At 40.1% G+C, this 22,186-nt stretch overlaps 1 protein-coding gene and 1 pseudogene across 14 annotated transcripts in view; one reads left to right on the top strand and one right to left on the bottom strand.

Moving 5' to 3' along the window:
• The first annotated feature begins 415 nt into the window (after nt 1–415).
• The window catches only part of ITCH (itchy E3 ubiquitin protein ligase), a 97,072-nt gene continuing 75,301 nt past the window's right edge, over nt 416–22,186 (top strand). For 5 of the 13 annotated variants that reach the window (XR_015139110.1, XR_015139111.1, XM_086332274.1 and 2 more), the window contains exons 1-2: nt 416–492; nt 4,634–4,711. The gene's annotated coding sequence lies outside the window, so the exon portion shown is untranslated. Of the gene's footprint in view, nt 636–865; nt 1,293–3,787; nt 3,841–4,037; nt 4,138–4,230; nt 4,384–4,633; nt 4,712–22,186 lie in introns of those variants that run through there. The other 8 variants (XM_086332275.1, XM_086332267.1, XM_086332265.1 and 5 more) reach the window with 7 other exon arrangements.
• LOC147360358 (large ribosomal subunit protein uL24 pseudogene) lies at nt 15,085–15,607 on the bottom strand (annotated as a pseudogene). The gene has a single exon (XR_015139112.1). The product of XR_015139112.1 is annotated as a large ribosomal subunit protein uL24 pseudogene (transcript).

The raw sequence follows: 22,186 nt of genomic DNA, 5'->3' as shown, positions 1-22,186 counted from the left end.
CTTTGGCCACCTCATGCGAAGAGTTGACTCATCGGAAAAGACTCTGATGCTGGGAGGATTGGGGGCAGGAGGATAAGGGGAAGACAGAGGATGAGATGGCTGGATGGCATCACCGACTCGATGGACATGAATTTGAGTGAACTCTGGGAGTTGGTGATGGACAGGGAGGCCTGGCGTGCTGCAATTCATGGGGTTGCAAAGAGTCGGACACGACTGAGCGACTGAACTGAACTGACCGGGAGTAATCCAAGAGTCCCTCCCACCTAGCTAAATGCAAGCTCGGATTTAGCTGCGCTCACCAGCCTCTGCTAGCTTTTCCTGCCGGCAGCTGGTTAGTGCGCAAGGACTTCTAGGGCTTGTAGTCCTGATAGCTCCGGAGCTGGACGCGCCTGCGCGTTGGCCGCCAACTCGTTCTAAGAGCTGTGGTCCGGGCTCGGGACCGGCTGCCATCTTAGTCGAGGGACTGAAGAGTAGCCGCCGCCCCGAGTCCCGGTAAAAACCCGCGGGCGGACTGGAGGCAATTTTGGGGAGAGGGAGGGTCCTGGCTGAATATGTCGGAGGAGAGCGAGAGGTAGAGGAGTGCGGCGCGTCAGCCGGGACCCGAGCCGCGGCTGCTTCCTCTTCCCTCAGAGCCGGTGCCCGTGGGGTCTCGGGGAGCTCGGGCTAGTGGCAGGGGCCGGGAGGAGGGGTGGGGGGCGGGGTGGGTCATCTGGAAGCCCCGAGCGGCCACTGTTGGGCTCAGACGTTCGGAGCCCCTCGCCTCGCGGGCGCCAAGTTCTGAGAGAACTGGGCCGCAGCGGGCGCCCCCGGGGTCCAGCCCAGAGCCCGTCAGCCCCGCCCGGGGGCTGCGCTCCTGCGGCCCGGCCTACGCGAGGGGCCCCGCGGCAGCGGCCGGGGCGGGCGACGTGGCCCTGCGAGGGGCGGCGGCCGGGCCCACCTGCCACCCGCTGCCCTTCCCGAGACTTTTTGGAGCCCCCACTAGCGAGAGGGGCCAAGTACAGTGGCTGCCTCTCTTCTCTCTTCCATTCCCCTCCGTCTATTGTCCCCCAGCGTGGTGGTCCCGGCCCCGGCGTCGTCCTCCGCGCTCGCCGCCGCCACCGCAGCGGCCCCGCCGGCGCCGAGTTTTGCAGACGTGGAGCTGTCACTGCCCTTCCTCCTGAAAGTGCCCTTTTCTTTAGCGGAGAGAAGAAAAAAGTAGTCGTGATGAGGACAGGACTTAGTGGGGAACTCAAGTTCTTAGACTTTGCTCCGGGCCGCGACGTAGAGCGAAACACAGGATCTCTACGCCCCAGGTAGACGCTGGGCCTCAAGTTAGCGATGTAACCTGGTGGATTTGCAAACTACCCGAAATCCACGATTCTCCAGTAACAACTCACCTTGTTTTCTTGCTTATTTTTGTATCTTGTTAATTATTCTACAGCTTCAGTATATTTTTTGGGAGGGGTGGGGAAGGAAGAGACATTTCAGGGAATTTTCCTCTGAAAATTAACGAGGCACTTGAGCCAACCATCTGTCACTGTACTTAGTTGGAGTCGTGCATGTATTCCTAATATAATTAGATCTTAGGGAAGTACTAGAGGCAGTGTATTTCTACCCTCAAAATGGGCTAGGGAGTTGTTTCTCGGCCGAAATAAAGTTCTCAGAGCAGGTCTGGTGAGAGTCTTCATTGTGTATTCATAGGTTTACTCAGGTTACAGTTACTTCATTTTTAAGATTTAGAAATGAAGGTGGAAATTCACCTGCTGTTTTGAACAGTGGGTATGTTTTTTGGGTGTGATTCCGAAAGGAATTCCTTCATCTTCAGCATATGAGTCAAGTCAACAAGGATATGAAATAAGTGCAGGATAATTCCTCAGTGTATTCTAGAGTAAATCATTTTTCCGTTCCTTAAAGAAACATCTTTACACCAACTGGAAGAGACAAACCAGTAGCCCCCAAATTTGGTCATTAGAAAAATCAGGGCAGCTTTTTTAAAAGTAGAAATTTCAGAGCCTTACTTCCTGAGATTGATTTAATACGTTTGGGTCGGCCTTGAGGATTAAAACTTGCCTCAGGCAATTTTGATGGTTTTGGAAACCGTTGAGACAATACTTTGAATAAACCAAAAGCTTTGAGATGGAAGAGGAAGTAATCAGTTGTGTCTGATTGATTTGAGGAAGAATCTGCTTCAAGCTGAAGTTGGGTCTTAGCTGAAGTGTTATTGTGATGGAGAAAGGGAAGGACAGGGCAGAGGAAACACCTCAATACTGTTAGCAAACACAGGATTGAGGAAGATAAAAGGGAGCAGGGAGTGGGATGGGGAAGAAGAGCATTAGGGATGTGAGGCAAGAAAAAAACTTGTTTTATGTTGTTAGCAATAGATGCAGATTTTTAAACAGGAAAATGATATCGAGTACATGTTTGCTTTAGGAAGATTGCTTTGTGACAAAAGTGAAAGGACAGAAGAGTGGCTGTTTCAGTGGCTTAGGTGAGAAGTGAGCTCTACAGATCTTCCTCAGTGAGAGGCTGTGGGCATGATTAAGAGATTAAATTTAGTTAATGGCACCCCACTCCAGTACTCTTGCCTGGAAAATCCCATGGACGGAGGAGCCTTGGTAGGCTGCAGTCCATGGGGTCTCCAAGAGTCGGACACGACTGAGCGGCTTCACTTTCACTTTTCACTTTCATGCATTGGAGAAGGAAATGGCAACCCACTCCAGTGTTCTTGCCTGGAGAATCCCAGGGACGGGGGAGCCTGGTGGGCTGCCGTCTATGGGGTCACACAGAATCGGACACGACTGAAGCGACTTAGCAGCAGCAGCAGTGCAAAATTGTCCTATTTTTGTATGAGGATTTCTTTAGGGCCAGTCTGGGTAAAAGGTTCCTTTTCTGTCAAAAGAACCCATTAGCAAATCAGAGTAATATTGCACAGTTACATATGTTAATGGTATCAGAATTTGTTGTTAGCATCCTTGATGCAATTTGTAGGATTTAGAGACTAGACTGAAATTATGGCTATCAGTGCTATTGATTTATGAGCTTGTTGGGAAGTGTTTTTTCTCCCACCTTCAGAAACTTGGTTTTAGAATTTTAGAGTTGGGGGACTCCCCTGGTGGTCCAGTGGCCAAGACTCTGTGCTCCCAATGCAAGGGTCCTGTGTTTGATCCCAGGTCTGAGAACTGGATCCCACATTCTGCAACTAAAGATCCTACATACCACATCTGAGACCCCAAATAAATAATACATGTTAAAAGAAAGAGTTGGAAGAGATTGTAGAGAATATCTAGTCCACAGTAGCAGATGTATTTTGATTTATGGGCCAACTTTCACTTGAAGTAGCTGCCAGAAGCCCTGTGTTGAGAAGGATTTTAATCATAAGGGTTCTCTGGGAAAGTGAGTTATGATTGATTAGTGATAACCCCTGTGGACACTAGTTATCTAGTGGTTAGTATCAATATATGTGCTAGGTATATGCTATTCTTGGACTAATCCAACCTTTTCTGTTTTGTTTTGTTTTTTAAACAAAGAATCAGAGCTAAAAGTAGAACCAAGTTTTGTAACTCTTAGTCTGTTCTCCAGTGTACCAAGATGAATGTGTGCTACTAAAGAGCTTTTGGTATTAGACCAAAAGAAAAAAGTATTTCTAGCCTGTGCCTCTTGACTGTTTAGTTAAGAGTTTAACAAGGAACTTTGGCCTAGAAGTGAGTTGTATTCATTCTGGCTTAGGAAATTTGTGTTTATACTCACAGAAAAATAGCCACCCTCCGCCTTCTTTTCTTGTTCCTCACCCTTCTCTGTTTTGGGTTTAGGGGATTGGTTTCTTCCAAGTTGCGGGGATAGTCCTTACTGTGACCTCAAAAGGTAGAGTATGTATTTATATGGCCATCCTCATTTTGTGATGTAGTTATACGCAGGTGGGGAGTTACCCTGTTGTATGGGTTAAGGCAAAAGTGTATTAAAGCCCCACCCCCGCAACCTCATCTTTATGGCACCTAGCCAAATTTTGGGCTTATAATATGCACTCAGTAAAGGCATGTTGATTTTTTTTTTTTTTTTAGGCATGTTGATTTTTGTGGCTGTAAATGATACTGGCTTTGAGTCAGTATAAATTAGCAAGTGGGGTTGAAGAATTGAATTGCAGCATTTTCTCATTGAGAGGTCAGTCCTCTGCTAAAAATGTTGGGCTGGAAACTAGTCTCACAACTAGAAGTAGTTAACCAGAAGCTGTTCCTCTTTTCTGTCCTCTTTCAGTCTAGCAGTGTACTGTCCTTGGAGGACTGCTGCCAGCTCAGCTCTTTGCTTCTGTACAGAATTGACTATACTCAGATCCTTGGAGTACTTTTTCTTTTCGTATCCCTAGGAGCTTCCAAGTTGCAGGGATAGTCCTTACTGTGACCTCAAAAGGTAGAGTATGTATTTATATGGCCATCCTCATTTTGCTATGTAGCTATACGCAGGTGGGGAGTTACCCTATTGTATGCGTGAGTCATTTTCTTCCCAATTTAACCTTATTATCCTGCCTGCTCCATCAAAAATTATCTATCCTATGAAACTTTTTAAAGGACATTGTGCTGTCCTATTCCAAAGGTCATTGCTGATCTGATGTGTTTAACCATAGGAGTAATGTGTTAATGGATCCTCCTTCCTTTCTCAGGTAACATGCATTTAACCGTGGCCTTCTGGAGACAGCACCTTAATCCAAAGAAGTGACTTCAAACGGTGAAAACTTCAGGTATGGTGGCATGCCTGTGAGAGATAGTGGGGGTCAGAAATGGTGCTGAGGGTGAGCGCAGGTCCTGTTAACAGCTGTGGGAAGTATGGGGAGAGACCAGTGTTGATGCTGGCTACATCAGTTGGCTGAAGACATAGTTTCCTTTTGGATCTGAAACCCATAGCTGCCTCTACAAGGATTAGCCTGTGAGCTACATTGTATTCTTAATTTGGGTCCTTTGACTTTTCTGTTTTTCTAGCTTCCTTATACAGTCATATACTTTTCTCACTTGTGCTGTTTTAGAAACATTTATCTCTATACTTGTCCATACATGTGCACATATATGGTTAAAATGTGTAGGAATTAAAAAGAAAACAATATAGTTCAATGGAAAAAGAATAGAGGACTTGGAAAGAAAAGGTCTGGGTTCTGATTTTATTTTTCTACTGACAAATTTGATTATTGGCAAAGTATTTAATCTTGGCAAGACTTAGTTTATATATCTGTAAAATAGTTATGTTGATTTCTGCCTGCCTCCCTGGCATTGTTGTGAGGATCAAATAAAATAATACATATTAAATCTTTAGAAAAAAGTGAATTCCCATCTTAAGCCATTATCCAGATCTATAAGGTGGGAGGAGTTGGCAATAATACTGAAAAGGAAAACAGGACAGGACAGATTCATCTTAAAAGATCAGGAGAGAAAAAAAAAAAAAAAAAGACCAGGAAGAAGAAAAGGAAGTCTGCTGGTTAAGAGAAAAAGTAGAGCACAGGAAAAGTCAAGCAGTAAGAGAATAGGGAGTAAATGAAGTAGAGCACATGAATTGGTTGGTGAGAAAGCTGTATAGGAAAGAGGATCCCTTTCATTTGCTTAACCCTAACCTTTCGACTGTTATTACCACATCTCTTCATATAAGTGTCCCATCCGTACTTAAGCTTCTTGTCCCCATTGTAAAATCATAGTAAAATTGTGTGACCCTTTGTGTTTAGTTTATATTTTTGTTAACAAATTGCCTCATAAATGCCAAGAGACCAAGGCTATGGCTTGCTTATTATGGTATCCCAGGTCAGTGCTATAATCAAATGTGTGATTAATCTGTGGGTTTTTTTTTTTTTTTTTTTTTAAATAGTTACGAAGAGAAAAGGAGATGGTAGGGTGCTTTGTGAGATACTAGAGAAAGGAAGTGGATAAGAGGAAAAGTAGATAAATCAGAGGTGGTGAGAGGAAACATTCTCAGAGGATAATGAAAGAAAAGACATGAAAATGAAAAAAGTATGTAGAATAACAGGGGAAAGGATGGCGTTATCTGCAATGACTGGAACAAGGTAAATTTCATATCTTTAGTGGTGGTATAATACCTCATAAAAAGTTATGTACTGGGGAAGATCATCCTCCATACCAAATATCTTTAAAATATTTCTAAAAGTATCCATTTCATCCTGAGCTCACAGAGTAGTTCTTTGTGGAAAGAAAACTGGGCCAGCATTCAGGAAATATGTGTTCTGGCCTTGATACTGCTTGTTACTTAATTTCTATGATCTTGAGCAATTTGCTTAAGTCTGTGGACTACATTACTTTCTACTGAAGGTATGAACATGATGTTTTCTCCTTCCAGCTCTTTGATTATTCTTTGTGCTGCTTATGCCAGGTCACCAGTTTTTCAGGGCTTTGTTGATACAATGTGGGACTGGTCTCAAAAATATCTTATAATAGGACTTCAAAGCATCCATTGCTTTGTAAATGAGAAGCCATTTTAAATTCTACTTTATTTTTTATTTTTAGCTGGGCCATGCAGGTAGTAAGATCTTCACTCCCCCCTGCAGTGGAAGCTCGGAGTCCTAACCACTAGACCACCAAGGAATTCTCTTTCTGCTTTAAACATAGGTTGAGAGACCTGCAGGAAATCTAAGTATAGAAATGTTGAGCTTGTAATATTAAGCAAGCGTTTATTGAGCCCTGTTATGCTAGTTTCCAAGGGATACTCTACCTCAAGGATTTTGTGTTTCTGTGAGGAAAATAAAACTGTTCACTAGTAATTATTGTAAAAAAGCAAGATGATAAATGCTATAATAAGGATTTCATTGCATTTCAACTTAAGATGTTTGGATTTCTTGGTTCCTTTATTACAACTGAATATATGCTAACTGCAGGGACTCATGGAAAAAAGCGGTTCCTACCCTCAAGAAACTTAATTTTTTTCATGTCTGCACACTGTTTACTCTCATAGATATATCCTTCTACCCCAAGAAAGAGAAGAGTTTTGTGCTATATCATCACTTTGTAGTTTTGAACTAAGGATTCATCTCATTATTGAGCTTACCTTACTCCAGGAACAGTCTCATAACAAATACATAGTTTGATTGGATTCCTTAATATTTCAGTTACAGAGAAAGTTTTCTTTTAAGGTGAGGGAAAAAATTCAAAAATGCCATCTGCATTTAGGTGAACTTTGGTTTGCTTCTTAGTCATTTGTGCAAAGAAAGAATAGGCTCTAAAATTTAGTCTCTTGAGTCTTCGTTCCAGGCAGTTAATTCAGTTGGTCACAGAAGAAAGGATGGTAGTCTAAAGGAATCATATTGTAGGGATTAACAGTGTTCCCTGGAGTAAGACTATCTGATTTTGAATTTTCGCTGTACCTTGAGTGTACTGGTAATGTGACCTTGGCTGAGTTGCTTCACTTCTCTGTGCCTTAGTTTTTTCATTTATAAATCGAGAATAATAATAGTGTATATCCATAGGGTTTTTGTATGGATTAAATGAGATAATATATTTTTGCTTGAACAATAGTTGGTTCACAATAAAGCAGGAAATGTTAATTGCCAGTGTTGTTGTTATCATTATCACATTATCATCATCACCAACCTTGTCTGTTCTAAAATTATCATCACCAACCTTGTCTGTCTTAAAATTATCATCTTAATTTATTCATTCAGTAAATGTATATAAGGGGAGCACTGTAAAGTCAGATGCCTATAAGGGCTAGATTTAAATAGTAATAGTAGAGCAGATTGGGACTTAAGTGGTTTAGGGAATTCATGTTACTCCAGTGGGGCAGCTCTTAGGCAGCTTTGGTTTACTTTTTTTAAAAAATTGAGGTGAGATTTATCATTTTAAAATATATAATTTACTGTTGGCTCACTATCGATCTAGCAGGAGGTAGGGGAGGAGGCATATAGATGAAGTGTGACCTGAACATCTTTTTTATGAAGAGAAGCTGGAATTTCAGATTTTGTGAGAAATTTTTATTTTTAAATGTTGGCAACGTAATGAATTCATAAAAATGCTGTGAGCCAGACAAATTCACCACTGTGGGCAGACTTTGTCTTGTGGGTTGCTGTTCTGTAACCTCTGATCTGGGGCTTGACTTTTTGCTGCATAACCCATGTTCACTGCTCTCTGGAAAGAGACTCCTTACTCACATAGAGATTTTTAAAGTTCAAGCGATACCTTACTGCTATCTAGGGCTGAATGAGGCATAAACAGAAAAATTAAGGCAAAGAGGAGGAGGGAAGTTATTTAAAACTGGGATTCAGAATGGGAAAATGGCAGGAATGAACTTAAGATGGTGAAAGAAAGTACAGTGAATTTAAATTAATCTGAAGAGGGTTTGTGTGGTCCCAGTAAGAATAGAAAGTTTAGAAAAATGAAGAGATCAGTGTAGAGGCAAAATAATTTCTCTTCTTCCCTTTCAGGTTCTTTGGTCTAATAATTGCTGTAAGATAGATTAACAACAGAAAAACAAATTTTCTAAATACAGTATGGGAGCCTCAAAACTGAGACCCAAAAGGCAGCCATAATAGGGGCTTATATACATATCCTGAGCCTTATAAGGAAAAGGAGTAGGGGCTGGTGATACAAAGGGAAGAGGAGAGGAGATGTTTGGAAAATAAAGGTTGCCCTATTACTTAATTAGTTAAGTTTTCTTTCTTTCTTTCTTTCTAAAATCATTTATTTGGCTGTGCTGAGTCTTAGTTGCTGCATTCGGAATGTTTTAGTTGTAGCATGGGAACTCTTAGTTGCAGCTTATGGGATCTAGTTTCCTGACCAGGGATCAAACCCAGGCCCCCTGCATTGGGAGTGTGGAGCGTTAGCCACTGGACAACCAGTGAAGTCCCTGCAGTTAAGTTTCTTAGGTAAAAAGATATTTTCTGGTAATAATTCTCTTCTTGGTACAGGCCTCCTTTCCAGTGTAAATGTAGGCAGTTGTGGGAAGGAGAGAGGTAAACAGCTTTTGCAGCTGAGTTTTGATTCTTTAGCTCAGAATAATTCTTATGCCAAAGTGGCATATTTTGGGGTAATATACTCTGCTGCCCTTCAGCAGTCTTCTTATTTTAGAATAAACTTAAGTCCTATTGACTGGTAGGATGAAGTGGTATTTTATGAAATTTATTTTGTTAATATTGAAGTCTACAGTGTTTATTAGGGTTGGTAGGGTCCGGAGGCAGGGAGACCAGGCTAGGGAGGTTGTAGTGAGAATGGAAAGCGAGGGACAAAAGCTTGTATTTGGGTCACCCTGTGGCAGTGGGACGCTGCAGTAAAGATGCAGATTTTGAAAGCTCTTCTCATATTTGTTCTTTTGTAATAATTGGGATATGTGAGGATAATACTGAAGAGGCTACCCCTCCGTTTTCATAAGGATCTTCATTACTCTCAGCCGTGGCACTCTCTTTAATGGTGGATCATGTATATAGTCTCATAATTTCCCAGCTTTAAAAGAATAGAAAAGGTAAAATCAAAGTAGTTCAATTGCTTATTACATTTCTAGTTTAGCATTTTTGGTCATCTTGATTAACCTCTTCTGTAGACTTTAAACATGGAATTTTTTTTATTTACCAAGGTTTGGATACAGTAACAAAAGGTTTTCTCACGGAAAAGATGTAGAATTTTGTTGCAGAAATGTGACACAGTAATTAATTTATGATTCAGAATGTTTAAAACTGATAAATGTAGAAACATGAAATGTGTTTATATAGCCTGAGAAAGTGATTTTCAGGATTTAATTTTCAGTAGGCCTTTGGTTCTGGTTATACTTTTCTCATGAAACATTTCTTGACATATACAGGAAAGTTAACTTCTTATTCTTGACTAAAATGCAAAATGTAGTTATTTTAAGTAATCTTTTTAATAAGTAAATCTAATAGTGTGTTCAGTTTAGTCGCTCAGTCGTGTCCGACTCTCTGCGACCCCATGAATCGCAGCACACCAGGCCTCCCTGTCCATCACCAACTCCTGGAGTTCACTCAAACTCATGTCCATCGAGTCGGTGATGCCATCCAGCCATCTCATCCTCTGTTGTCCCCTTCTCCTGCCCCCAATCCCTCCCAGCATCAGAGTCTTTTCCAATGAGTCAACTCTTCGCATGAGGTGGCCAAAGTACTGGAGTTTCAGCTTTAGCATCAGTCCTTCCAATGAACACCCAGGACTGATCTCCTTTAGAATGGACTGGTTAGATCCCCTTGCAGTCCAAGGGACTCTCAAGAGTTTTCTCCAACACCACAGTTCAAAAGGATCCGTTCTTTGGTGGTCAGCTTTCTTCACAGTCCAACTCTCACATCCATACATGACCACAGGAAAAACCATAGCCTTGACTAGACGGACCTTTGTTGGCAAAGTAATGTCTCTGCTTTTGAATATGCTATCTAGGTTGGTCATAACTTTCCTTCCAAGGAGTAAGTGTCTTTTAATTTCATGGCTGCAGTCACCATCTGCAGTGATTTTGGAGCCCAGAAAAATAAAATCTGACACTGTTTCCACTGTTTCCCCATCTATTTCCCATGAAGTGATGGGACCAGATGACATGATCTTAGTTTTCTGAATGTTGAGCTTTAAGGTGTGTTAGAGCCTGAATATTCAGAATATTTGAGAGACAGCAACTTTTCCCTCATCAATGAATAAGAACACTGAACTGAGCCTGTGAAAAGTAGACAGAATTGCAGCCATCTAGAAATGCAGTAAAAAGATCAAATTGAGCTAAATCCAAGTCTTATTTAATGCAAAGAGAATTTGTTTTTTGAACTTTTGAAGCATGGTCTAACCTAGATTTTGAAGTTCATTTGTTTTGAAAATTTAAAGAGATTTTTAGATGGTTCATTTAATTGGGGGTCTGCTTTGGAAGGAAAGGAATATCGAAGAGGATTAGCTGCATTTGCTTCTGTGGAAAGCTAGTAAAAGGGAAATCCTAGATTATCTTTTACCCTTGAATTTCTGGAAGGAGAGATAATTACTATAGGTCTTAATTAAAAACTGTTAATGTATGTATTGAAATGTATAGAACCTGGCTCCTGTTGCTTTTTATTGTCCAGAATGTTGCTGACATTGATGTGCAGTCATCTACTCTCCCTTTCTCTTTGCCCTTCAGGATTTAAACTTTTTTCCTTTATTTTTTCTTGTTGGAGTTTTGGGAGAGTATGGAGATGGAGCATAGATGTTCAGTCTGCTTTCTTGATTTTACTGTTTAAATTGATATTTTCATTAATAAGGGGCAAAGAAAATGATAGACTTATTTATCCTGATTATTTTTTGTCATTGTAAAATATGCATAACATGTTGGTAAAATATGCATAAAATTTACAACTGCAACCATTTTAAGTGTTTAATTCAGTGATATTAAACATATTCCCATGCTGCATACCTATTATCACTATGCATCTCCAGAATTTATCATTCCAAACTGAAACTCTGTATGTGTTATTAATAATGCCATTCCCCTCCCTGGTAATCACTGTGTTAATTTTTGTCTCTATAGAATTTGACTATTCTTGCTACTTCATATCAATGGAATCATACAATATTTGTCCTTTGTGTCTGGCTTTTTAACTTAGCACAGTGTCTTCAAAGTTCATGTTGTAGCATGTTTCAGAATTCCATTCCTTTCTAAAAAGCTGAGTAACATCCCATTTTATGTGTATAATCACATTTTGTTTATCCGTTCATCTGTAAATGGCCTTTTGGATTACCTTTTGGCTATTGTGAATAATGATGTTATGAATGTGGCTGCATAAATATCTGTTCAAGTCCCTCCTTTCAGTTCTTTAGGTGTATTCTCAGAAGTGGAACTGGTGGATCAAGTAGTAATTTCATGGTGGGTTTTCTAAAATTTATTTTTTAATTGAAATATAATTGATTTACAAATGTTAATTTCTGCTGTACAGCAAAATGACTCAATTATGCACATGTGTACATTCTTTTTTATGTTCTTTTCCATTATGGTTTATCCCAGTGCTTCCCAGGAGGCTCAGTGGTAAAGAATCTGGCTGCCATGCACGAGACTCAGGTTTGATCCCTGGTTCAAGATGATATCCTGGAGAAGGAAGTGGCATTCCACTCCAGTTTTCTTGCCTGGGAAATCCCACGGACAGAGGAGCCTGGCAGGCTACAGTCCACCGGGTCACAGAGAGTCAGACACGACTTAACAACTCAACAACAACAACATGGTTTATCCCAGGATATTGAGTATAGTTCCCTGTGCTATATAGTAGGACCTTATTGTTAGTAATTCCATGTTAATTTTTTTTAGTATCCGCCATAGTGTTTTCCCCAGCCGCTATGCCTTAGTACATTCTCACCAGCAGTTCTCAAGAGTTCCAATTTTTTACACCCATGACAACATTTCATTTCACTTCTTTTCTTTTTTTAAAGAATAGTCATTCTAATGATGAGAGAAGTGGTATCTCGTTGAGGTTTTTATTTGCATTTCTCTAGTAATTAGTGGTACTTTCTTTTCCTATGCTATTTGTATATCTTCTTTGCAGAAATGTCTATTCAGTTTCATTGCCCATTTTTAAACTGGGTTGTTTGATTTTTTAGTGTCTTAATTATCTTGTAGGCTACTGGCTACATCTACTGGGTCTTGTGCTATTCCTCCTTCTTTCCTGTTATTGACAAAGCAGTTAGAACCATTCTCTAATATATAGTCCCTCAGTAAATGAATGTTTGATAAAATATTAAAAGTAGTGCTTTCTGGAAAGATAAAGGTTGGTTGGGGCAGGATTTTCATTACATTTTCTTTGGTTTTATGATTCTATATTCTCTTTTAACCATTTACTTGGGTGGGGTAAACATTTATAAAGGATTAAGCTTTAGGCAAAGAAGTCCCTGTGTCATCCAGATTTTATTTTGGAGAAGGAAAATATCTTTTAATATCTTATTAAAAGAAATTTCACTCTTACAGGACTTGCTGTTGCTACTGCTTGCCTAAGAAAATATAAATCAGCCTGAGGTATCCAGACAAATATTTTACCTTTTGTAATTCTGAAAAGGAAGAAGTCTGTTTTAATCATTTCAGTGATTACTTTTTTTTTCTTTTATTTTTTAACTTTACAATATTGTATTGGTTTTGCTATATATCAACATGAATCTGCCACAGGTATACACATGTTCCCCATCTTGAACCCTCCTCCCTCCCCCCTCCCCATACCATCACTCTGGGTCGTCCCAGTGCACTAGCCCCAAGCATCCAGTATCATGCATTGAAACTGGTCTGGCGACTTGTTTCATATATGATGTTATACATGTTTCAATGCCATTCTCCCGAATCATCCCACCCTCTCCCTCTCCAACAGAGTCCAAAAGACTGTTCTATACATCAGTGTCTCTTTTGCTGTCTCGTATACAGGGTTATTGTTACCATCTTTCTAAATTCCATATATATGCATTAGTATACTGTATTGGTGTTTTTCTTTCTGGCTTACTTCACTCTGTATAATAGTCTCCAGTTTCATCCACCTCATTAGAACTGATTCAAATGTATTCTTTTGAATGGCTGAGTAATACTCCATTGTATATATGTACCATAGCTTTCTTATCCATTCATCTGCTGATGGACATCTAGGTTGCTTCCATGTCCTGGCGATTGCTTGATTTTTGTGTGATGATTTTGAATTTCTTTTTTGTGCTATTTATTAGGGCCTTTTTTGTTGTTCAAGAGGGATTTGAGAGTGGTCCTAGACTCCATATTTAAATAATTTTGAAATGGACCAAACTGAGTAAGTTCAGGTATGCAGTGACATAGATTTTTTTTTTTCCATTTGTTTCCCTGTTGCTCTTTTCTTTTCTTTTTTTTCGGGAGGCTCAGTTATGGAACTGTAGAAGGCGATGGCACCCAACTCCAGTACTCTTGCCTGGAAAATCCCATGGACGGAGGAGCCTTGGTAGGCTGCAGTCCGTGGGATCGCTAAGAGTTGGACACGACTGAGCGACTTCACTTTCACTTTTCACTTTCATACATTGGAGAAGGCAATGGCACCCCACTCCAGTACTCTTGCCTGGAGAATCCCAGGGACGGAGGAGCCTGACGCGCTGCCATCTATGGGGTCGCACAGTCGGACACAACTGAAGCGACTTAGCAGCAGCAGTTATGGAACTGTAGTTTTAAATCATGAAATTAACATAGAGATCTCAGTTTTTGGCTGCATCTTCTGTTCTGACCTTGGACCATTCATTTTGATTGGATTGTTTGTCTATTATTGAATTACAAGAGTTCTCTGTGAATTCTGGATATAAGCCCTTTATCAGATAAGTGTTACATCTTAGAGATATATTCTCCCAGCCTTTTGCTTGTTTTTTCATTTTCTTAATGGTGTCTTTTGAAGAGGAGAAGTTCCTAATTTTAATAAGGCTTAATTTCTCAATTTTATCTTTTGTGGATGGTACTTTTGGTGTCACAGCTAAGAAATCTTTGCCTGATTGGGCACTCCATTTAACTTTGCTGGATTCCCATGCATTTATCTGTAAAAACAAATAAGATGTGTGTGGTATTTTGCTTTCTTTGAAATGATATTTTATTCAGTTCCTTTGGGACTCAGAGGAGGTAGTCTTTGTAAATTTTTTTTTAATTGGAGTATAATTCCTTTGCAATATTGTGTTAGTTTCTGCTGTACAACAAAGTGAATTAGCTATATACATACATATATCCCCTCCTTCCTGCGCCTCCTTCCCATCCCCCATCTCACCCCTTAGGTCATCATAGAACATGAAACTGAGCTCCCTGTGCTCTACAGCTTCCCACTAGCTATCTGTTCTATGCATGGTAGTGTGTACATGTCAGTGCTACTCTCTCGGTTTGTCCCACCCTCCCCTTTCTCCCATGTCCCCATGTCTGGTCTCTGTTCCTGCCCTGCATATAAGTTTATACGTACCATCTTCCTAGATTCTACATATATACATTAATATACAATATTTATTTTTCTTTTTTCTGACTTCACTCTGTATGACAGACTCTAGGTTGATCTACATTACTACAAATGACCCAATTTGTTCCTCTTTAACGGCTACTATCCCATATATTTATGTTTCACATCTTCTTTATCCATCTGTCTGTCGATGGAGATTTAGATTGCTTCCATGTTCTGGCTATTGTAAATAGTGCTGCAGTGAACATTGGGGCACTTGTGTCTTTTTTTTTTTTTTTCATTTTAACAGTTTTTAATGAAAGCTGTAGACAAGATGACTTTATTCTTGCATCTTCTCAATTGTTTCTTCCTTATATTTGCCCTTTTCCTTTCCTACTTGGCGAGATTTGGCTTTACGTTCGAGGATCTTTTTGCGGTCTTTGTCCAGTTTTAGTCTGGTGATAACCACCTTGCTGGGGTGAATGCCCACGTGGACAGTTGTGCCATTAGCCTTCTCCCGCTGCACTCGTTCAATGTAGATGACGTGTTTCTTCCTGTAAACCTGGACTACTTTGCCAATTTGCTGCCCTTTGTAGTGCCCTCGTACAACCTGAACTTCATCATCCTTTCGGATGGGCATGGATCGAACGTTGTACTTCTGTCTTAGCTCTTTAGAAAGAGGAGAAGACATAATTTTCCTGCGAATGTGGGAAGGCACATTGAAATGTCTTTTTCGATTCTTGCTTCGGTCAGAAGTCACAAAGGGATTGAACTTCATTTTGGCCGCTAGCGCTTCAGCGATGGCCACAGAAGGGAAGAGAGCCACTTGTGTCTTTTTGAATTATGGTTTTCTCAGGGTATATGCCCAGTAGTGGGATTGCTGAGTCATATGGTAGCTCTATTTTTAGTTTAAGGAACCTCCATACTGTTCTCCATAGTGGCTGTATCAGTTTACATTCCCACCAGCAGTGCAAACAGTTCCATTTTTTGCACATAGTCTCCAGAATTTATTGTTTATAGATTTTTTTGAGAGGAGGTAGTCTTGAAATAGAATACTAAGGTGAAAATTTGCAGGCCCAAACTGGAATGTAAAATTGACCCTGCTTTCATAATCCTGTTTGTTTCCTAATGGATAAATGGTTATTTGTCCCAAATGACAACCCACTCCAGTATTCTTAACTGGAGAATCCCATGGACGGAGGAGCCCGATAGGCTATAGTCCACGAGGTCGCAAAGAGTCGGACACGACTGAGTGACTTCACTTACTCACTCTGACCCCAATGTTTAGAACTCTTGGAAATAAATTATTCTGATTTTTTTTCCTGGATTTTTAATACAATATTTAAAACTATCCTTTTTAGTTCTTTTAATATAAATGCATAAATTTGTTTATGTAGTATACATAGACATTATTTATTAGCTCATTATTGACATCTAGTTTTCTTAATAATTCTCTTTTTAAAAAAAATGTTTACTTTGGCTTCCCTGTGTCTTTGTTGCTGCTCTCAGGCTTTCTCTAGTTGCCGTGAGCAGGAGCTACTCTCTAGTTGCAGTGTGCAGACTTCTCATCGCTGTGGCTTTTCTTGGTGTGAAGCACAGGTTCTAGGCACCTGGGCTTCAGTGGTTGCTCAGTGGCATGTGGAATCTTTCTGGAACAGGGATCAAATCTGTGTCCCTTGTATCAGAAGGTGGATTCTTAATCACTGTACTACCAGGGAAGACTGATAATTCTTAAACAATGTGTAAAAATGATCTGAGAAAGGTTTGTTAGAAGGATGAGATGGTGGCTATCCAGAGTCTTATTTTGAGGAGAATTTATGGGTTTTAAGAGATAGTCAGAAACAAGAGTTCTTGAACACCAGGAAATTCAGCTTTATATTTAATCGAGTTGTATAGTTTCGCACAAGACGTTTGGCAGAAGAGAGCAATATTTAGAGTAGTACAACAGTAGTTATATTTATTGAGGCATGTTAAATCCTTTAAACTCTAGCAGTAAATAGTCAAAGCCAGGACACAGCTTATAATAATAGTTAATACTAAGATGTTTATCCGAAAGCTGTTTGGGAGAACTGGGAGAAAAATTGCCTTCTGTAATACTAGATGCAAAGTTCAAACCAACAAATGAATGTTAAAAGTTACAGTTCTGGTGCCAATTTCCTTCAGCTCTTTTATACTGTTGAACCTTGAAAATTGTACCTTCTTATGTTGTTTTTCTTTGGGATTCCCTGGTGGCTCGGACGGTAAAGCATCTGCTTGCAATGTGGGATATCCGGGTTCAATCCCTGGGTCGGGAAGATCCTCCTGGAGAAGGAAATGGCAACCCACTCCAGAATTCTTGCCTAGAAAATTCCATGGATGGAGGAGCCTGGTAGGCTACATACAGTCCATGGGGTCGCAAAGAGTCAGACACAACTGAGCGACTTCACTTCATGTTTCTCTTTGAGTAAGATAATTGTCTTTTTATGCCTGTGCTTTAGAATTCACACTGGATTCCGATTTGGCTGGAAGATGGGGAAGAACTCTGGATTATCTGAGATCATTACATGATGTTCAGAGCCAAAGTGTCACTGTTGTGGGGGATAGGGGATGGTCTACATCCTGCTACCCTGTTAAAGTAACTTTTTCCAGTAAATAGGAAAGCAGTTTTTCCCTGTTGTGAGTGGATCTGAGTTAGTTTCTCTCCTTTTGTTGAGAAATTGTTATGGGAATTAGCATTTGCTTTCTACCCCAACCCAAAGAACTCTTAATCCCTCTGCCAGTATCTTTGTCAACCCATATGCCAGAGTTAGCTCCTTTGCTATCATTAGTGGAGAATGAGATCTAAACATTGCTCTTATAGTCTTTGCTTCTGTGACCCCAGTGAACAGGAATTCGTTTTCAGCTCAGCTGGGTAATGTGGCTACTGGTTGCATACACCAGAACTACTTCAAACCCCCATGTTTCCACTTCCAACTGGGTTGAGGCTGGAGTCCATTCTGCATTGTAGTGGCTGGTGAATGAGGACAGATTTTTCAAAACAGGTCTTTTGATATGTAGCTCTTTCACTTGAGTAGGGGTTTGGGAGCATGGCTGAGTGGCCCTATCCATGGGAGACTACTCAATATTTAGTTACCATGTATGCTTTTGTGTTTTAGTAAGGCTGAGAGTTTAGCTTCATTTGGTTTTAGTTCTCTGAATACCACTGTGTGTTTTAGCTCTTTGAACTCCGTACTTTCTGCTTCAGCAAGCAGTTTTTCTCCTTACTGGTTTTGTGTGTTTTCTGAAATGTCTTTTTGGTGGCTTCTTTTAAGAAATTACAGGCGTATATAAAATTATCAAGTTTTGTAGGATAAATTAGACATGGCCTATAAAAATAACTGATTATGTTGGATGTGTTATTTCTGAAAAGAAACCCAAGCAGATTTCATAATGCCCTGGTTATTTAATGATTTATTTATAAATAGGATACATATTTTAAAATAAGGCTAGAAATGTAGTTTCTCTGTTTGTTACTTATGGGATAAGATGTTACTGAAATAATCTTGTGAAATGTGTGTCTTTCCACGTTTTTTTTCCCCACTGCCTTTCATGAAGATGTTAAGGTTAGTTTTTATTGCTGGCAATGTTTTAGCACCTTCTTTTTACATTAGACATTCAGTCACATTTTTCTAATGTGATAGTAAACATTACTCAAAATAAATGATAAGAAAGTGTTAAGAATTGGCCCTGTTTTAAGTTTCTTTGGAGAAGGCAATGGCACCCCAGTCCAGTACTCTTGCCTAGAAAATCCCATGGATGGAGGAGCCTGGTGGGCTGCATTCCATGGGGTCGCTATGAGTTGGTTGCGACTGAGCAACTTCACTTTCACGCAATGGAGAAGGAAATGGCAACCCACTCCAGTGTTCTTGCCTGGAGAATCCCAGTGACGGCAGAGCCTGTTGGGCTGCCGTCTATGGGGTCGCACAGAGTCAGACACGACTGAAGCAGCTTAGCAGCAGTACCTGACAAGACTAATAAATAATGGATTATTTTAATATTGTACTAGATTTTAGATTCAAATTGCTATCTTCATTGACTCAAATCACAGTGGTTTACAAGGTGAAGATACAGGCTCTACAGTGTATTCGATTGTGAAAGCGTTTTAAAAAAATCATGTGAAAAGTCAGTTTTTCATAGGAAATTCATAGTCACCTATCTCCGTTTCTGTGAATTTTAAAGCTTTAAATGGAGGCAAAGTTGAAATTGGCTTTAGAAATAGTCTTTGGAGGATGTGGAGACACGTGGATCTAGATCTATTTGACTCCAAAGCCTGCACACTTAATTACCATATTATAGTATCTTTTGGCGGAGAAGGCAATGGCACCCCACTCCAGTACTCTTGCCTGGAAAATCCCATGGACGAAGGAGCCTGGTAGGCTGCAGTCAATGGGGTTGCTCAGAGTCAGACACGACTGAGCGACTTCCCTTTCACTTTTTACTTTCCTGCATTGGAGAAGGAAATGGCAACCCACTCCAGTGTTCTTGCCTGGAGAATCCCAGGGACGGGGGAGCCTGGTGAGCTGCCGTCTATGGGGTCGAACAGAGTCGGACACGACGGAAGCGACTTAGCAGCAGTATCTTTTGGAATGCATGCTATAGAGTAGACTAGAAGAATTGTTTCTGCTTTCTAGTTTAAGGAAGGCTACCAGATGAGATGCTTGAGCAGAATATTGAAGGTTAAGAGAAGACCAGATGACCAGAAATTTAAGGAAATAGTGGGGCGAAGTTTTAACGGAACAGGATAAGTAAATCACAGAAGTATTAAACAGATGGCATTTTGGAGAATGATGAATAATTTTCTATGATTGGAGCATAGGGTGTGTATGGGAGAATGGCATGTGAAATAAGATAATAGGCAAAGCAGGAACATGGCAGATCATCAGAGTTGTGTAGAAAGTTCATCTTAGAAATCCTTTGATAACACTATGTGGACAGATTGAGGTGAGGCAAGGAGAAATACTGAAATGAGTAAGATAGTACAGGAAGAAGCAAATGAAGGGAGTAGTAATAGACATAATGAGGAAGATGTAAAGTAAAGTTTAATTATAAGATATTCCACCCATGTCCAACTGTTTTATTCTAATGTCTTAAGAAATTTTTTTGCCTCTTCCATACTTCCCAGTTTTATGCCATGAGTGTGATGTATGTAGGGTGTTAACAGTTTTTCACTTTAATGCTCGAGATCATGTGTTAGCAAACTATGACTCGTGGAAGGAATCTGGCCTGCTGTTTGTTTTTTTTTTTTTTTAATAAATAAAGTTTTATTGGGATAGCCCCCTTTTTATGTGTTCTCTGTCACACTGTCACAGTACAATGGCAGTTGAGCATTTGTTACAGAGATCATATGGCCCCCAACTCTGAAATGTTTACTTTCTGGCCCTTTACAGAAAAACTTTAAAGAGCAGCAGATTGAAAGCTTTCTTCCATCTAATAACTGGAATGCATGTGATAGTGCTTACTTAATATTATATATTGTTCTTTGTTAACTAAGTGACTGACCACATAGTCATTCACAATCTACCCATAGTGTATTTGGAAATTTTTTGAACCTGGGCCGTGGTTCCCTCTTGTTTAATAATTTCTAAGTTATTTTATCTTTCTGAACACAAGATCAGATCATGTTCAAATAAAGGTAGTTTTACTTCTTTCTCTGCAGTCCATATGCCTTTTGTTTGATTTTGTTGCCAAGTTACACTGGCTAGAACCTTTGAATAAAAATGATGAGGGCTGGCATTCTTTCTTGTTCTTGATTTTAGGGGGAGAGCATTCAATCTTTTACCGTTAAGTAGGATGTAAGCTGGAGAAGGCAATGGTAACCCACTCCAGTACTCTTGCCTGGAGAATCCCAGGGACGGGGGAGCCTGGTCGGGTGCTGTCTCTGGGGTCGCACAGAGTCGGACACAACTGAAGCAACTTAGCAGCAGCAGCAGCAGCAGCAGGATGTAAGCAGAGACATTACTTTGCCAACAAAGTTCTGTCTAGTCAAAGCTGTGGTTTTTCCAGTAGTCATGTATGGATGTGAGAGTTGGACTATAAAGAAAGCTGAGCGCGGAAGAATTGATGCTTTTGAACGGTGGTGCTGGAGAAGACTCTTGAGAGTCCCTTGGACTGCAAAGGAGATCCAACCAGTCCATCCTAAAGGAAATCAGTCCTGAATATCCACTGGAAGGAATGTTGCTGAAGCTGAAACTCCAATACTTTGGCCACTGATGAGAAGAACCGACTCATTGGAAAAGACCCTGATACTGGGAAAGATTGAAGATGGGAGGAGAAGGGGACAACAGAGGGTGAGATGGTTGGATGGCATCACCGACTTGATGGACATGAGTATAAGTAAGCTCTGGGAGATGGTGATGCACAGGGAAGCCTGGTGTGCTGCAGTCCATGGGGTCGCAAAGAGTTGGACATGACTGAGCGACTGAACTGAACTGAAGCTATAGTTTTTGTTTGTTTTTTTTTTTTAATTAGATGCACTTTTTCAGGTCGAGGAAGTTCTCTTTTACTTCTGGTTTCTTGAGTGTTTTTACCATGAAAGGGTGAGTTGTGTCAAATGCCTTTTGTGCGTTGAGATGGTGATACTGTTTTTGTACTCTGTTCTAATATGTCTATGTAATATATATTACATTAATTGATTTCTGGATATTTATCCAAGCTTGTATTTTTGGCATAAATTCCACTTGGTCATGGAATATTACTTAATTCAATTTGTTTGTGTTTTGTTGATGATTTTTGCCTCTGTATTCAGTATAAGAGATTCACCAACTGTGTACAAGGGGTCCACTTTCTCCACATCCTTGCTAACACTTCTAATCTCTCTTTTTTTTGGTTATTATTGGCTGGACCATGCAGCATGTGGGATCTTAGTTCCCCAACTAGGGATTGAACCTGTGCCCTCTGCATTGGAAGCATGGACCACCAGGGAATCTCCTGTTTGGAACTTTTATAGTTTTTTCTTTCTTTTTTTAATAAAATCATGTCATCTGGGGACAGATAATTTTCCTTGTTTCTTTCCAATTTTTCTTTTCTTTTTTTTTTAATGCCTTAATTGCTTTGGCTAGGACTTCTAGTACTATGTTGACTAGAAATGCTGAGAGTGCGCATCCTATCTTGTCCTAGTATTAGAAGAAAAGATTTCAGATTTTCACTGTTGAGTGTGATGTTAGTTGTGGGCTTTTTCATATGTAAAACATATTTTATTTTGTTGAGGTAATTCTGTTCCTAATCTGACAGCTTTTTAATGAAACAGTACTGAATTTTGTCAAATGCTCTTCTGCATTAGTTGTGATGTGCATGTGGTTTTTATCCTTTATTGTAATGTGGTATAACACATTGATTTTCTTTATTTTTTAAAAAATATTTTAATTTTAT

This window comes from Bos grunniens, chromosome 13 (genome assembly GCF_055505025.1).
Source record: "Bos grunniens cultivar Pamir isolate PY7600 chromosome 13, Bosgru_T2T1.0, whole genome shotgun sequence".
NCBI lineage: Eukaryota > Metazoa > Chordata > Mammalia > Artiodactyla > Bovidae > Bos > Bos grunniens.
Note: the sequence above shows the minus strand (reverse complement) of the source record. Positions and strands in the feature narration are given on the sequence as shown.